Consider the following 18,390-nt stretch of genomic DNA (forward strand, 5'->3'; position numbering starts at 1 on the left):
GAAGATATCCCAGATAGCAGACGGTTTTGGGCCATTTCTGGCTTTCCTACGTGAGGGTTGGTTTGCTACTGGGCAGATATTAGATGTGCAAGCCAGAGCAGGGCCAGATGCCAGTTCCAGAGCCAGATTTTTTCATCCAGTTTTGTCTTGTGTCTAGATTTGTAGGCCAATCCCGCTGTGAATGTTGTGGACCAATACTGTATTTAACTAGTTTACAGTGTGGGCCTGATCTGGGCTGAGGACTAGGCTGCATTCTTGGCCAGAACAAACCTGAGGATGTAGCCCAGGATTACTGCTCTCTACTAGATATGTGAGGAAATAAATTGAGATGAACTTTTCTATTTGCCCATCATACATGATAAGTCAAAGCCATGTCAGAAAGCACATTTTAAGTTTACACTGAATAGAGAGTGTTTTAGTGGGTGAATGATGGGAAAACGCCATCTGTATAACATAATTATGAGATTGGAGTTCAAACAGTCATAAATGAAATATATCAGCAGAGAGAAGAACAAACCGAGGATTTGACTCCTGTGATTGAAAGGCATCTCTGTTTGAGTGTGTGTATGACTAGATGCCGCACCCCCTGGGTTGGGAGATCAGTGCTTAGCCACAGCTGTTCAGCCATGGCTTCTGCTTCGACCCTGGAACAATAAACAGGTAGCTCTAGTTATCCAGGTGTGAGAGTGGAAGGTGGAAGGGGGACACACAGTGAGAGAGAGAGAGTTATGTTCGAAAATGTGGTCATTAACCTAAATAACAACTACAGTAAATGATATATAGTTCTGCCTTAGATCTACAGTAAATTCAATCATTTTGATATCCCTTACAGCAAGCAGATAGGATCAACACAAGATGACTTCATAACAGAGTAGGATGTCTTTATTGCCAGCAAGCAAATTTTGTGATCAGTAAATACAAAAATTGCATCTTTGTGTTTACATTATAGAAGACAAAACATTTTTCATTTTTACTTACGTGCATGTAACAAGACCATTTCTATTGGTCCAGTTGTCATGACGTTTACGTATTTACACTGTAAAGTGCATCTGGTGTTTTCTAATGGTGTGAAAATGACTTAAGAGAGTAATGATATAGAAGATGTACATTTCAGAATAGACCTGGGAAGTCGTGTCAACTCTGTAGTCAGTGTCATGCCCATTTTAGGAAATTCTGGCTCTCAGCAGATTTCTTTATGGGAAAAATGAATGGCGGTTTCAAAAATCACCATTGTGCCCTGGGGTAAACTAAAATGTTATGAACCCGATACATTTCTCGGTACGTACATTTTGAGGTGAGCAATACAATGATATAGTTATTTTGCTACTGTATTTTATTGTGTCATTTTGTTGCTGACATTATATTTCGGTTTAATTAGATTTCGTGCAGTCGGATCATTATAGAGGAGGAGAAGACAGTTCACACATTGACAAATGAATGAGAGTTTATAAAACATGGTGTATTGCCCTTCAATAAGAAAAGCCATTCGGCTAGGTGATGAAGATGCAGGCAGAGAAAATCCCTCGCTCATTGTGGAGATGTGTGCAGTAGCCAGAACAAGCTGAAAAGTTTGCAAAGTTTGAGTGAAATGCTACAAACTATTTAAGTGATTTTTGTCAGATTCTGCCAGTGATTTAAAATTGGTCCTTGAAACATTAACATGGCTTTCAGTTTCAGATTTAGAGGTCTCTGTCTGTTTAAAGAGATAGGAGCCTGCTCATGTATGGGTGTAAAAAACTGTACAGGGGATTTTTCTCCCAGAGTTTTTAATGGCTGTTTTTAAATGTGGCACTACAAGTAAATTGTGTCTGTCTGTCAAAATATTGTGTATCGTACATATGATCATATTTATCGTATCGCTGTTGTCGGAACAACAGTTTTTGACATAATTTGAAAACGCCTGTTGTCTTTTACATTGTGTAAATTTCATGATGAACTGACAAAAAACAATGACCTAATATTAATGACCTAATATAGACTTACACTAAAAGTAAAGCATGTTTTTTCCTTTTCCTGTAAAGTTACCATTTTGCAAGGTTTTGTTCCAATAACAACAATATAATATTTTTGCCTTGTTGCCCACTGTGCTTGCATTTTCACCCCAAATGTTGCTGGATCCTCTGAATTACGAGGTTGTCAAAGAGTCAGAATGATTGCTACATGCAAGCTAACACTGCTGCACACTGAACTGGCATTGTAAGACTAGGTACATCACCAAAATACCTCACATAAACCAGCAAGCTTTGTCAGCTATGGTAGTTAAGTTGCTTTGACAATTTTAGGCTACAGTTTGAGTAGCCGGTGTAGTGTTAAAGTAGACTTACTTTCATGCAACATCATTTCAATGTGCAGGAAAGCTTGCAGCAAGTATGTAGCATTATTTTGAGGAAATGCACATAGAAACGTATGGGGTTCAGATCATTTTTGTTAACCACATTGGTACAATAGTGGCGATTTTGAAAAAACAATTATTTTTCCCATAGAGAAAAACTACTTAGGCCCACAGTTCCTAATATGGAAATAAGCCAACAGAGATCTGATATTCATTTAAACATAGGAACCTATCTGTAATATCTATACATTAGAGTTCTGCACACAAACTCTGCACACAAACATCAACTGAAAGATTTAGGTCGGAGGCATAGGGCCATCCCTCCTGCTTAAGTATGTAGCCTTGGGTTGAGTGGAGCACCCTGAGCCTTCAGCATGTGCGCGTGTAGCTCTCGCACGCCGAAAGCTCCTCGCCTCTCTCATGTGACTCACCTCGCCAGGGCCCACTGCTGGGATCTGTTGCTATGGCAACAGCAGATCATATGATTCTTACTCATTCTCAGTGTAAATGCCCCACTCCCCCAACACCAAGTCCTCCCACCATCCTGAGCTTGTGTATGGGCTGGCATGAATGGGTACAGAGGCACGTACAGCACGATGACACCGGATATTAATGCAATAACACAGCCGCTGGCCTGCTCTCAGCATCCAGGATCAAATATCTGAATGCTGAGTTGCATCTCATAATTGACAATAGTTTTACTTCATGTGCAAGGCAAAATATCTCTTGATTCCAATCTGGTACAGTCACATTTCATATCCTTTTTCACAACAGCATAGCATGTAATAGGACCACAGTGTGATATGCTACAATAAATTACTGCTGTGTCTCGCTCCTCCCACGTGCAATAAAGCAGCAATGACAGGTCTCCCTTTAATTATTGAAAAATCCTCCGCATCTCTCTGACCTTGAGCATGATGTAGCTCAGTTGATGTGCACTACTTCCACTCAATACCACCGCAAAATCCATTACATCAGATCTGCTCTCTGATAAAACCACTATTGCCTATTGCTTCATACGCAGCAAAATCAGAAAAAAACTAAATTTGGGAACATTGGAAATTATTCTTTGGAGATTAAAGGACCCAGACTATGGAAAGCTGAATTTCCATTGTTGTTTTTTTTTTTTCATTTTTAATTTTTATAAAAGAGCCTGAGATGCTACATAAACATTTTCAATATTCACTCTCATATTCATACATCGTTAACAAAACAAAAACAATCTGTTTTGAATCCATTATTTTGTGATGCCACAAAAAACAATGCTTTCAAATATACACAACTATAGCAGTCTAGCCTTGCGCATTCAGGTTTTTTTTGGGCAACCAATCAGAACAGACCTCATTCACATATATCAGTCTTATAGGCATAGCAACCAAAAGCAGAAAAAAAGGAAAATAAGGGGGTCTATTAAAATACTTCCACTAATACAGTCTTCACAAGACTTTGCCACTCAAGCTTCAAATTGGCAGTGCCTAGAGGCTGCACATCACACCTCTGTATAGATAAAGACATCATGCACTGTGTTTAAGGTTTGTAGGCACTGGCTGCTAGAGCCTGACAGGTTGTATATTTATTACTGAGGTAATGGAGCATGGAACAAGGTCTGAATTTACAGCATGGCTGAAACAGGCTATTATATCTGAATTTATGGGTGTTTATATATAGAGTTAATGCTTAATAGATACTAAACAGCAAGTCATGTTAGCAACTGTGCTGCCAGGGACGTCACTCTTTTCGTAAAGATGCCAGTGACACATACATTCTATGTTGTCATTGGGAGTTTAAGTACATTATAGTGTATTACTTTTGAATGTAAGAGATTATGTTAAGCTTTAAAAACCTGAGCCTTGGTTACACTGAACTTGAAAGGACTGACATTTGGTGGTGAATTGGAGTGAAACGAACAGGTTATCTAATTCTACCAGGGGATGTTTACTGACAACAAATTATATAACATTTACAACTTCACAAACAATGATGCCTAAGAAAATAGGACCAATCTGCATCTTTTGATCTCACTTATTCTTTCTCTCAAGTATTCTTTCTTAGTACTGTTTTTCTCAAAGACACAATTGTACTTTTCATGAAATGTATTTAGCTTGTTTGAAATACAGCAAACGGCTGAAGACTGTTTTTCCAGTCTTTCTTTACCCCTTAAAAACAAACTGTTTTGTTACTGTGCCTTTAAGACTAATATGGTTCTATACAAAGTTTGAACACTGCCAAGGCATTTTTGGTGGATTTTCCAAGTAAAAGCCCTCTATAGATAACACACTTAGATAACACACACCCTTTTGTTTAATTTTTAGTGCACAATTTCTATTTATTTGTTTTTTTTTTTAGTTTAACATGTTGGAAAAAATACAGACTACAATATAAAATGTGCTGTAACATTTTGTAGGTCACATTTTATATTCCATTTTTCTAATTTGTTAAATTTAGTGCATAAATAGTCATTTGTATTAAAATCTTCAGAATTGTGTTCTCTGTAGAGGACGTGTTAACTTATTTATACTTAAAAAATCAAACCTGAAATTTCAGCAGGTGGGCCTGGACTTTTGCATACAACTGTATATGCAAGTAACTTCTGTTTTGATTGGCTAGTTTGGACTCAAGTGTATTAATTAGATTAAGTAACCCTTATTAGTCCCACAACGGGGAAATTTCACCTCCGCATTTAACCCATCTGTGAAGTGAAACACCACATACACTCTAGTGAGCACACACACACTAGGGGGCAGTGAGCACACTTGCCTGGAGCGGTGGGCAGCCCAATCCATAGCGCCCGGGGAGCAGTTGGGGGTTAGGTGTCTTGTTCAAGGACACCTCAATCATGTGCTGTCTGCTCTGGGGATCGAACCGGCGACCTTCTGGTCATGAGGCTGGTTCCACTAACCTCCAGCCCATGACTTCCCCAATAGTTATGCAGTAACAACACTTCTTATCGCTTCAGCGTGGATGAGCAGTCTGCTATAGGATGCATGTACATCCATTCATGTTTGTGACATCACAACCATGATGAATTATAAAAGGCTGTTTTTGCCCTTGTTTACCCTCTGGTATCCTCTATTGACGAAGGCATCACAGTGAATAGCCTCAGCGGAGTTCTGCAACATTAATGAGATTAGCCATGCTGCTGGTGGCACTGTTGTTGGGTAATGAAAGAACTAATAAGTTTTCTGAGTCTGTCCCCATGAGTCAGTCTAGGCTTCTAGGACCAACTAAAGAGCAGAACTCTAGCCTGTTTTAATTAGCCGCATCAGATCTAAACAGAAGTGCAGTCAAAATATATCGGATTTACAGGATTAATTCTTGTGATATGGTGGATCGTGCTGTAACGTGCCAGTTTAGTGACGTTAACAATGTACTTTTGAAAGGAATAAAGTCCTAGTGTGAATTCTTTTGCTGAATGATTTATCCCACAGAAGACAATATTGACACCCACAGAGCATCCACAAGAGAACAATAGAAGCAAACGGATGCTGTTAGATACGCTGAGCCGAGTGCACCGTGGGACTGCACCACAATGCCAAATTGGCTTTGAGAATTCTGGCCGTCCCTGATCCTTCTCTTCCGGAGTGGTGTTGAACGTCTTTTCGTCAGCATCACTGCGCTCACGCATGTCAGGTGCTGACGAAAGAGGGGTGGAGGGGGAGAGGGGGGGAGAGAGTGAGGGAGGAGGATGTGCCAGACGGAGGAGAATAGGATGCTTCAGCCAGCCCCTCTCACTCTTCCTTTTCACAGCACCACAACTCTGGAGAGGACAAGAGAAATAACAACAGAAAGGATTCCAAGAATGACTCAACAACCAGAGAACTGAGAGAGCTGTTTTGTTCTTTTTACAGGCCACATTGACTTGGAGAGTTCAGTTCTTACTGCTAGTAGTATTATTTTAAAAACACGAAGAGACAAAATCTAATAAACCATTTCTAGACTGTAACCACACTGTTGCCATTAGTCAGGCAGACAAATACTGAATGTGCTTCAGGCACAGATGTTACTCGAGAATTAGTCCTTACACAGAAATAACCAATGATTTTCACATATTTATATGATTATAGTGAATGAAATCGAATGTGTATTTGACGTAAAAGTGACAAATAAATGTGCAAAAAAGGGTTCCTTTGTCGAAATGCTATAGAAGAGGCAATTTTAATTACCTAAAGAAGCTTTCAGTGGTAACATTAGAGAGTAAAAATGTTGTTTCTTGGCACAATATTTCTTGAGAAGCACAATTTTATAACAAAAAGTTTTTACTAGTGTTCAGATTTACACATTTTAAGATTTGATGTTATAACGTACAGGCATGCATAGCTTCACATTATATTGTGGTGTATTGTGTTGTCAAGTGTATTGGAAATTTACAGTACTGTTACAGTGGTGAGGTGGTCCAAACCTTGGTTTTATTTCTTTAAAACACATATGAGCATGATATGCATAGGTAACTACAGATGTTATTTTCTTTGCATTGTGCACTAAAAATGGATTACATCCTACAGTAAAATACAGTTCTTGTATATTGTAATAGTGAGCACAGTAACCTACAGGTGCTACTAGTGGTGAACTGTGACTACTGTTCTTTCAGTTTGGGCCATTAATGTCAAAATTAAGGTATTTGCAGTTAGTCATATATTGTATTTAGGACTTTCACAAAACCAGAATTAGTCTCACTCGTTGTATTTCAAAATGTCTTACTGTCAATTCCAAATTCTGATGATTAATCTGAAGCTTTAGGCCATCTGTCCAGCTCCTGATCTAATCAATGGGAGAGCTCACTTGGTTGTACCTACCAGATGTTTCAAAAATTTGACAGTTTGTGTTTTCAACCAAAACTCAACATGAAATAGTAATAGTAGTATAACAGAGTTTAAGTACAACTAGCATGATGTTTCTATTAAATAAAAATGAACACCCTTCTCTAAAGGTTTAGGAGGCCCAGTGGGTTCCCGCTGCTTACAGCATAAACGCATGAACCCAGAGCCCCGCACACACAGACATGGGTGAATTTGTTCTGCAATGAAATTCAAAGGCAAAAACCAATGCTTAACAATATGACAGTCCAATAACAAAACATACAAAATGCAATAACTGAACCAGGCATATCAAACTGGGAACGTTCCGGGCCAAAGTCCTGCAGAGATTAGAGTTTACCCTCATCTAACACTCTCAATTCAGTTCATGAAGGCTTTTCCAATTAGCTGATGAGCTCAATCAGGTGTGTTTAATGAGGCAGTGTGCTGAAGTCTGCAGTGTTTTGGATTGTGAGGACTGGAGCTCGACATGTGTGAAGTAAACGTACAAACCCAAGCATGAGAAAAGAAGAAGCATGAGAAAACATCTAGCCACCTTTATGTAGAAAAAGGTATTATATAGAACCAAACAAGCTCTCACAAGTGTGCAGCGTCAAACCCTGAGTGCCTTGTTTTTACACCTGAATGTGTAACACTTACATCTTCCTGAAGTTAGATTTTATTTTTGTATATAAACCAAGCAAAACTTAGAATACATTGTTTTTGAGGTAGGTAAATTTTCTTTGGTGGGTTCTAAGCTCCCCCTGGCTCCCCTACATTGTGAACTCCAGCACTGAATTTAGAAATCACAAAACACAAAAACCTCCAAGTATGAGTATCAGCATACTGTTTTTTTCATATTACTGATTATCAAAATCAAAAAAGAAATTCAGTGGTATCACCCACCCCTAATTTACATCACAGCCCGCACAATCTACACCTCATCTCAGAGGTACTGAAATAGCCTTAGAACATATTGTTTTTCACAGTCTCTTACGTCACAGTAGCCATGAGGGGCTGCTGCCAGGGGGCTATCACAGTGTCAGAGCTGCAGATAGGCGCAGACTTCTTTTGTATTCAGCGTGTGTCCTCCTCATCCTGTAGAAATGTCAGACACGAAGAGAGTTAACCACCTGAAACTGGCTTCTTCTGCCGCAAAGAGTGAAATGATCAGCATATGACTAGCGAGTAATGACCTTGACCAGAGAAAGGAGCTAAGAAGAGATAACAGAAAGAAGACAGAATTGCTTCAGATCATTAAAAGTAATGCCTTTGAAATTAAATGACTTCTTAAAGTCTGTGCATTACAAGTGATTGTGTTACTACATCATCTCCTGTGGTATCAGAGTACACTCACTGTCCACTTTAGAAAAACACAGACCTTGTACTTGAAACTGACTGGCCACATAATGAGGTCCACTCTATAGGTGTCCAGTTACAGACTGCAGCCCATCTGTTGCCCCAAAATTTACCAGCCCACATCAACCATGTATTAGGAAGGGATCTCCATAGGACCATCACTGACTACTTATTATATGGTTGGTGGATCATTGTCAGCACAGCAGTGAGACTGACAAGGTTGTGTGTGTGGTATTATTGTGGGGTTATTGGCAGAGTGACTTGCCACTAAAAAATCCAGCCAAGGTTGGTTTTGTGGTCAGAAACTGACTTTTGATTAAAGCCTGGCGGACACACAAAATATGACTACTGTGTTTAACTGTGCACCAGTAAAGTGGAGTTACAAATCTGCTACAATAGTTAAGAGAAGTAATCCAGCAAAATGCAGTTGCACATTAAAAAAAATTAAAGCTGAGTTTAATCTTTAAATGAATAAAAACTTTATTAAAAAATGCTGTCTCATATTTTCATGTCTCTATGGAAATACAAAGAATTTTAGTCCATGAGTGGAGCCTTATTTTAACCTTATTTTCAATTACAGACTGTAGTCCATCTGTTTCTTTGCATGCTTTATTAGCCCCCTTTTACCTTGTTCTTCAGTGGTCAGGATCCCCCATGGACCCTCACAGAGCAGGTACAATTTGGGTGGTGGATCATTCAGACCACTGCAGTGACGCTGATGTGGTGGTGCTGATGAGTGTGTGTGTGCTGGTACGAGTGGATCAGACACAGCAGTGCTGCTGGAGTTTTTACACATCTCAAAATACAATCCAAAAAACCAGCCATCACAGGGCAGTATCCTGTGACCACTGATGAAGGACCGGAGGATGTACCAACACAAACTGCGCAGGAACAGATGAGCTACTGCTTCTGATCTACAAGGTAGACCAACAAGATAAGTGTATCTAACAGAGTGGACAGTGAGTGGACGCAGTGTTTAAAATCTTCAGCAGCACTGCTGTGTCTGATCCGCTCGTACCAGTGCAACACACACTAACACACCACCACCATATCAGTGTTACTGCAGTGCTAAGAGTGATCAAATAATACCTGCTTTATGTGTGCTCCTGCTGGGGTCCTCACCACAGTGCAAGAGTGAGCTAACAAAGTATGCAGAGAAACAGATGGACTACAGTCTGTAATTATAGAAATACAAAGTGCACCTATACAATAAGTGGAGCTGATAAAATGCACAGTGAGTGAAGATCCAAGGAGGTAGTTTTAATATTGTGGCTGATCTGTGTATGTCCATCTTGTCAGCCTACATCAGATTAGCCCTGCCCATTTATGCTGAAGTTATAAAGAGTGTTTCAGCCTGGACTGCTTTTTGACTTAGGCCTTTACATATTTCAATCTTACAACCCCAATTCCAATGTGTCACGATTGGCTCCTCCCACTCCATGTGCCTTTTTGTTTTGGTTTGTCCATGTGCGTTTGTTTTGGTTTTGTAACTCCGCCCGGATTGTTTTCACCTGACCCTCATTTTCCCAGTGTATTTAAGCCCTGTGTTTGCCCCTTGTGTTCGCCGGGCTTTGTATTGGTCTTTGTTTGGTGTATTTGGTCGTTGTCCTTGCCCCGTGTAAATATTGATTGTCTGTCTGTCTGTCTGTCTGTCTGTCTGTCATGGCTTACCCCCGATCTATCCGTGTTGGCTCATTGACCCTGGACTGTTTTGACCACAACCCTGGATTTGCCCCTAATAAATCTCGCTTATCTCAGCACATGCGTCCGCCTCCTCGCTCCGCGTTACACAATGAAGTTGGGACGTTGTGTAAAACATAAATAAAAACAGAATACGATGATTTGGAAATTCTTTTCAACCTATATTCAATTGAAAACACTTCAAAGACAAGATATTTAATGTTCAAACGGATAAACTTTATTGTTTTTTGCAAATATTTACTCATTTTGAATTTGATGCCTGCAACACGTTCCAAAGAAGTTGGGACAGGGGCAACAATAGGCTGGGAAAGTTGAGGAATGCTCAAAAAACACGTGTTTTGAACATTCCACAGGTGAACAGGTTAATTGGAAACAGGTGAGTGTCATGATTGGGTATAAAGGCAGCATCCCTGAAAGGCTCAGTCGTTCACAAGCAAGGATGTGAACAACTGCGTGAGCAAGTAGTCCAACAGTTTAAGAAAAACGTTTCTCAATGTGCAATTGCAAGGAATTTAGGGATTTCATCATCTACAGTCCATAATATCAAAAGATTCAGAGAATCTGTTTTACACAATGTCCCACCTTCATTGGAATTGGGGTTGTAATTCTAAGGACTAAAGAGCAGTAAGAAATGGTCATGTAGAAAAGATTGATGACTTATTCTGTTATATAAACACATAAATATCATAAGTGGATAAAAAAGTATTATATGGGCTTTTTACTGGTTAAAAAGTAGCAGTTTGTCACTATTCATCATAAGCAGAAGTGACAGCTTTTGCTTCTGATTGATTGCAAGCTTGGGAGCACATTTCATTTTGCGCTAACTGCAAACTGTGGTCATAAAGTTAATGAGTGTCTGGAATGGTGGGTCTGCCTACACAGCAAAACATGCAACCATCTGCAGAGCAAATTCGCCATGAACAAGACATACCTATATATAAACAAAGCTGTCTTAGCTGGTATTACATTCTCTGTAACATTATCCATGGTAGAGTTTATAATCAATATTTATTAGAAGAAAATTTTGGATGTCCTGTCTGTGCATTTCCAGTAAACTAAATGCCTATTGTTCCTGTTTATTCAATGTGCTCAATAGAAGAAATGAATATAATATGAAGTATTCTGAAATGGCTCAAGCCAGTGCTTCCATAATCTTTATTTGAGGGTTTAATCATGAGAGGCCAAACCCACACAGTGCTTTATGATGATTCCAGCAGTGTATGCACGCATGCGCAGGAACATTGTGACTCATCGATATACTATACTGAAAGGAATATAAGATCCCAGTCAAAATGTATTTCAGTGATAACCTAAATATATCATTCATCTATGAGAAAACGAGACAGCCGTTTCATCCTGCATGCTGACAGGAGCTCTCTGAGGATTGTGCTGCTGTGTATATGTGATATTGTTGCCAACACTATGCAGCAGAATAACAAAATCACACTCCGTGTGTGCTCTCCTATTTAATCAGTATGTGTCTCTGGACAATAAAGCGCTGATTAGGATCATTTGCATGCTCTAATTTCAAGGTTCTGCTCAGCTGTTGTAATTTCATGGCATACCTGTTCACAAAGGATTAGATTTTTTTTTTTTATCTGAAGAAATATATATTAATCAGAGCTGCTGTTGTGTGTTAAAAGATCACCGGAAAAGCATTTACCTTCACAGTCTATGAATAGAAAGATGAGCAGAACCAAGTTTCCCAGAACTTTCTTTAGATAATCCCTCAGCATACAGTTCACCTGGCGTCAGCAGTTTAAGGCAGCCTGCAAACTGTGCTTAAAGTGCAGATTTTAAGTACACTGCTCAAAAAAATAAAGGGAACACTCAAATAACACATCCTAGATCTGAATGAACAAAATATTCTCATTGAATACTTTGTTCTGTACAAAGCTGAATGTGCGGACAACAAAATCACACAAAAATCAATGGAAATCAAATTTATTAACCAATGGAGGCCTGGATTTGGAGTCACACACAACATTAAAGTGGAAAAACACACGACAAGCTGATCCAACGTTGATGTAATGTCCTTAAAACAAGTCAAAATGAGGCTCAGTATTGTGTGTGGCCTCCACGTGCCTGTATGACCTCCCTACAATGCCTGGGCATGCTCCTGATGAGGTGGCGGATGTTCTCCTGAGGGATCTCCTCCCAGACCTGGACTAAAGCATCCGTCTGTGGTTGGTGGATGGAGCGAGACATGATGTCCCAGATGTGCTCAATCGGATTCAGGTTTGGGGGACGGGCGGGCCAGTCCATAGCTTCAATGCCTTCATCTTGCAGGAACTGCTGACACACTCCAGCCACATGAGGTCTAGCATTGTCCTGCATTAGGAGGAACCCAGGGCCAAACGCACCAGCAAATGGTCTCACAAGGGGTCTGAGGATCTCATCTCAGTACCTAATGGCAGTCAGCCTACCTCTGGCGAGCACATGGATGGCTGTGTGGCCCTCCAAAGACATGCCACTCCACACCATTACTGACCCACTGCCAAACCGGTCATGCTGAAGGATGTTGCAAGCAGCAGATCGCTCTCCATGGCGTCTCCAGACTCTGTCACGTCTGTCACATGTGCTCAGTGTGAACCTGCTTTCATCTGTGAAGAGCACAGGGCGCCAGTGGTGAATTTGTTCTCTGGCAAATGCCAAGCATCATGCACAGTGTTGGGCTGTGAGCACAACCCCCATCTGTGGACGTCAGGCCCTCATACCATCCTCATGGAGTCGGTATCTAACCGTTTGTGCAGACACATTCACATTTGTGGCCTGCTGGAGGTCATTTTGCAGGCCTCTGGCAGTGCTCCTCCTGTTCCTCCTTGCACAAAGGCGGAGGTAGCGGTCCTGGTGCTGGGTTGTTCCCCTCCTATGGCCTCCTCCACGTCTCCTGGTGTACTGGCCTGTCTCCTGGTAGCGCCTCCAGCCTCTGGACACTACGCTGACAGACACAACAAACCTTCTTGCCACAGCTCGCATTGATGTGCCATCCTGGATGAGCTGCACTACCTGAGCCACTTGTGTGGGTTGTAGAGTCCGTCTCATGCTACCACGAGTGTGAAAGCACCACCAACGTTCAAAAGTGACCAAAACATCAGCCAGAAAGCAGAAGGGTACTGAGAAGTGGTCTGTGGACCCACCTGCAGAACCACTCCTTTATTGAGTGTGTCTTGCTAATTGCCAATAATTTCCACCTGTTGTCTATTCCATTTACACAACAGCAGTGAAATTGATTGTCAATCAGTGTTGCTTCCTAAGTGGACAGTTTGATTTAACAGAAGTTTGATTTACTTGGAGTTATATTGTGTTGTTTAAGTGTTCCCTTTATTTTTTTGAGCAGCGTACATTCCACACCTGTAGTTTGGCCTAATATGCACAATAAATAGTTGATGAGTGAAGAACACCTTTCGCTTGAATATTGAACATGCATACAGTCCTGTGCCAACTCTTCGTGTCCACTTAAAACAGCACTTACATAAAAGTTACTCATTTTTCAGATTTCTAAGAAGATTAGAAATGATATAATCCGCTTACATAAGGAAGAAAAATGTTAATAAGAAAAATAAATGAAAAAACAAGACTTTCCAAAGCTGCTATTCAAAAAAAATTATATATATATATATATATATATATATATATAAATTGGCTTCCTTACTACCGTGCAACACCTGGTAGGCCACCACAACTGTCACCTTCAGATTAGCAATACTTAAAGCTTTCATCTTTGAGACAGAGGAGAAAATTAATCTCCACTCTTGCTTCAGATTTAAAAAAAATCCACAGGTGGTGTTGTCCATCCTTCCACTGTGTATAGGCAACTCAGTACTATGGGTCTGAAAGGATTTGTAGCTGTCAAGAAGCTGTTAAAAAGACAAGGAGTTGACAATAAAGAAGAAAATTTGTGCTAAACACAAAACCGGACATCTGACACGTGGAGTAAGGTTTTCAGGACTGCCGAGGCTATATTTGAAATGGTGATTATTTGGATTTTGAAAAGCAGTGAGAGCAAACAACTTCCAAGACTGAACTTTGAACATGTGGAAAATGATGTGCTAAAAATGGAACCACATTTGGCTTGCTAAAGCACGTTTCAGCAGATGGTCCTCTAACCTTTTTGGGGTCCACAAACACACCTGCACATCAAATTCAATGTTTCTATACAGATTTCTCTATCTTTTCGATTATACAGCGCAGAAATCCAGTTCAAACATTTCCAGAGTCTGTAGACCCATCCCTTTCTATGGCATCTTTCTACGAGACTGTTCATGACTCAAGTCTGGAGTTATGCAGCTATGTGAAATACACATCATCTGCCTCTCACCGTGTGTAATTGTTGAGTATGTGTGTCTGTCTACCTTTTTGTGTGAAATTCACCAATGAACACACAGATTGTAAATATTGTAAAGTGGCAGCTTCATAAAAAACCCTCACTGGCATCAGTTGCATATCCCAGTAAAAACAAAATCAGTATTGTCTAAGCTTAGTTCGAAGTAGTTGGTGCCACTCTTTATTTTTCAATGCACTGGAATAGTTTGAGATAACCAATAGAATTCCTTCCATTAGTATTTCATACTAAAATAACCTCTGATATTTCTGTGTAATCTGAATGTTTTGTACATACGTGACACTCTTCTTCACAGAACTGTCATGAACATATCTCTCACTCATTTCCAACTCCACCCCCTAAGGAGGCATATTCACTGGTTGTCATTTCTTTCCCACTTTAGACGGCATGCCCTTGGAAAACAGTATATGCATGCAGAATAAGCTGCATGTCCTGTACTGTGTTAGTCATCTTTAATATGAACTGTGATGGCTGTCTCTGTTACGTAAGCCACTCCGGCTAGTCGCTGTAAGAGGGTTGTGAGGGTTAAGTCAGGCCTAAGCCCATATTACTGTGATAGTGTGAGGTGCAATGCTACGGCAGATGGTCTCCTACAGACTTTGAGCATAGACAGCGGGCTTGGCTTATATAACGCTCTAAAATGATCTCTAATCTCATGGTAAGTAGGAGCAGTGGTCATTTTCAGTGCTTCTCCAGCTTCCCCGTCTCTATTTTTAACAGAAAAACATGCAGAGTATGATCAAGAGCAAAACAAAGCATTCATGAACTGAGGGGGGGAAACAGAGGGAAAGTGTTAGTAGTGAGTCATCCATTGTGAGCTGAGGATGTGTCGGTGCAGAAACGGCACGTCAGTCTGAGTCACACACAGTCCACCCTTCATGATGGTCATGTTTACTGACCCTTCCACACTGTGATTTGCAGTGAGGCTTTAGCTCATAGGAAAGTAATGAAGCAGATGCACAGACTCTCCTGCTACACACGAGAATGCCAGTCAAACAGTAGAGTGAGCTCGCTGTAAGGTAACATTCTAGCAGCTTTTCGAAAGGAGGAAGTATTAGATAGGATAATAGTAGATAGGATTAGATCAGATTAGATTTACCTCACAATTTACACTGTAAAAGTGAAATAAAATCTTTTGTGCTGGCTTCTGACAACACTACAGTGCTAAAAGTAGGTATATATAAACATAAATAAATAATAATGCATATACAGTTTCAGATTTTTTATTTATTTTGTTATTTATTGGAATAGAGAAGTAGAGTAATACACTGCTGTCTATTTAGCTGTCTGTCACTCTGTCATTCTATCCAAGAATGTCTATCTTTGCCTGTCTGTCTGTCTATATATCTATTTACTTTCCTATTTTAATACACAAGAATAACAACAGTACTAATGATAGAGCATAACATAGCTATACCATATTGCATGTATGACTGCTAAGTGAGATAAGTGATGAACCTATACAGTACTACTACCGTACATAAAACTGTGCCCATTATAACATATTAAAAGTGTAATATCCATTTGAGGCAATTCACTTGAGCACAGTTCATTTATAATCTGTAACCTAAAGCTTCACTTCTTAATCCACCCGCTTAATGACTACAGGGTTTGTTCACAGGGGCCTTTTGATAAATGAAAATAAAGAGAGAGGGAGAGAGAGAGAGTATGACAGTTCATCAATAAACTGACTGCTCAGCCAGAGCTTTTCACACACCATTGTACTACACCAACAAGGGTTTGGCTCACTACAGCAAACAACACAGTGTACAGCACACACAGTGACATGATAACCAAGACAAGAAAAATAACAATTCAATTCAGTTCAGTTAATTTCCATTCAGTTCAACTGATTTATATTGCGCTTTTTACCAACAGCTTCTGTCCCAAAGCAGATTTACAGAAGCTCAAAAGATATCAACTACTTTTTTGACAATAAGAAAGTCTTGTTACTTTTAACTGCACTAAGATTTATATGCATTTTAATGAGAGTATTTTTACTAGGATAAATACACTTAATGCCCAGACGTTTAACATTACTACATATATAGTGGTAACCATTGAGAAACAGTCTAATTAATACATTAAATAATCAAGCCTCATACATTGTTGTTAACCAATAAAAACCCAAAACAAAACAAAAAAAAAAAACAATCAAAAATAAATAAAATCTCCAGATTGGTGATTTTACAAGAGACGGCAAAAAGGGTATACATTTTTAATGTAAGTTGAAGAAGATTTATTTTAAGTGATTTTGGAGCTTTTCTATTAGTCCGTTCATGCTATTTACACACATTGTACTGCTGCCATGTACATATAAAATAAATTAACAAATAAAAATCAACAAAAATGGAGATGCATGTAGGGTTTTTTTGGACAGCGACAAAACGTTTCTTGGCTTTTAAAGAAAAAAGTAATAAATTCTACTGGTATACAATGTTTACATGAAGTTCTATAAAGCTTTAAAGTGATTTTCACACTTGCTCTTTTACAAAAGTAGTTTTAAAGGAAACAGCCATTGAAAGATTGTTTAGGCAAGTTTTCTTCATCTTTAAGAGTGCGTGACTCACGACTTCTTGTCTTTTTGGATGTCTTTGTATGTCTTCATCTCCTTACAGCTCAGCCCGGGTTATTATGTTCTTTATTTCTTGTTTAACTAAGCAGAAGGGCACATATGCTCGAGGAAGGTGATGGGGAGAGAGAGAGAGGGAGAGAGAGAGGGAGAGAATGATAATTTGCTTTCTGCTTCATGAATCTCATTTCCGTGTAAGCTGAAGGTAAAGCTCATTATAGTGGCACTCATAAAAGTGCAAGCAAAACAGACGCTTGTTATGGGATAGTTAAGAGCACTGAAACAATGAGGCCTCACAAACAGCCAGGGATCAATGAGCTATTCTGGGTCTCTCCATGTTCTCAGTTTAACCTCATACAACAGCTGTCTAAGGTTACCAGCAGCACAGATCCGGCTCTTGCACAGAGAGAAGGCCAGGCTGTGAGGAGGTGTGTGAGGAAGTCAGAATGCTAGATGTGTCTGCACACTTATCACACCGGAGTGCATCTATTACGCTTCTTGGCGTCCAATTAAGTCTACATAGGAAAACACCATGACCTGATGGAGGATGGAAAAGCAGTGTACAAGCTGAATCTGTGCAGAAGGAATTGCAAACACAGTGCCATCATAAGTATAAAGTGCAAGTCTACCATCTCTTCAGGAAGCATGTTAGTGTCCTGCTTTGAAATGCGAGAGTATTAATATCAGTATCTTTATGCTGTAATATGTATTGGTTAGCGTTTCTGCTGTGTAGTATTGTGTGGGGAAGCAGGCAGGCAGGTGAAATGGCACTATTATCACAATCAGCTGAAATTCACTAGTTAACTGAATGATGGACTTATGTTCCAGTGCCCTCTAGTGGCAGTGTCTTCATGTCTCTTTGTCTTCATTTCCACAGTATTGTGCAAAAGTCAGAAAACATTCTTCATGTATTTATTGTATTTATGTATTTTCAGTCAAAATAGACAGTAAGTATAGATTATTTATTTTTTCAGGAAAACAGCAACACATTTGAAAATGATTTGAAAATACCAGCTGTCCTTTACAATGTATGAACATTTCAAGATGAATGGAGTAATAGAGGTGGTCCGAAGGAATTAGTAGTATCTATCTATCTATCTATCTATCTATCTATCTATCTATCTATCTATCTATCTATCTATCTATCTATCTATGTGTGGCTCTGTGTGTGTGTGTGCGTATGTGTGTGTGTGTGTGAGAGATCTGCTGATCTGTGTGTGAGTGTGTGTGTGTGTGTGTGTGTGTGTGATATGTTGATCTCTCTGTGTGTGTGTGTATGTGTGTGTGT

The sequence above is a fragment of the Pygocentrus nattereri genome, chromosome 28 (genome assembly GCF_015220715.1).
Source record: "Pygocentrus nattereri isolate fPygNat1 chromosome 28, fPygNat1.pri, whole genome shotgun sequence".
Classification (NCBI taxonomy): domain Eukaryota; kingdom Metazoa; phylum Chordata; class Actinopteri; order Characiformes; family Serrasalmidae; genus Pygocentrus; species Pygocentrus nattereri.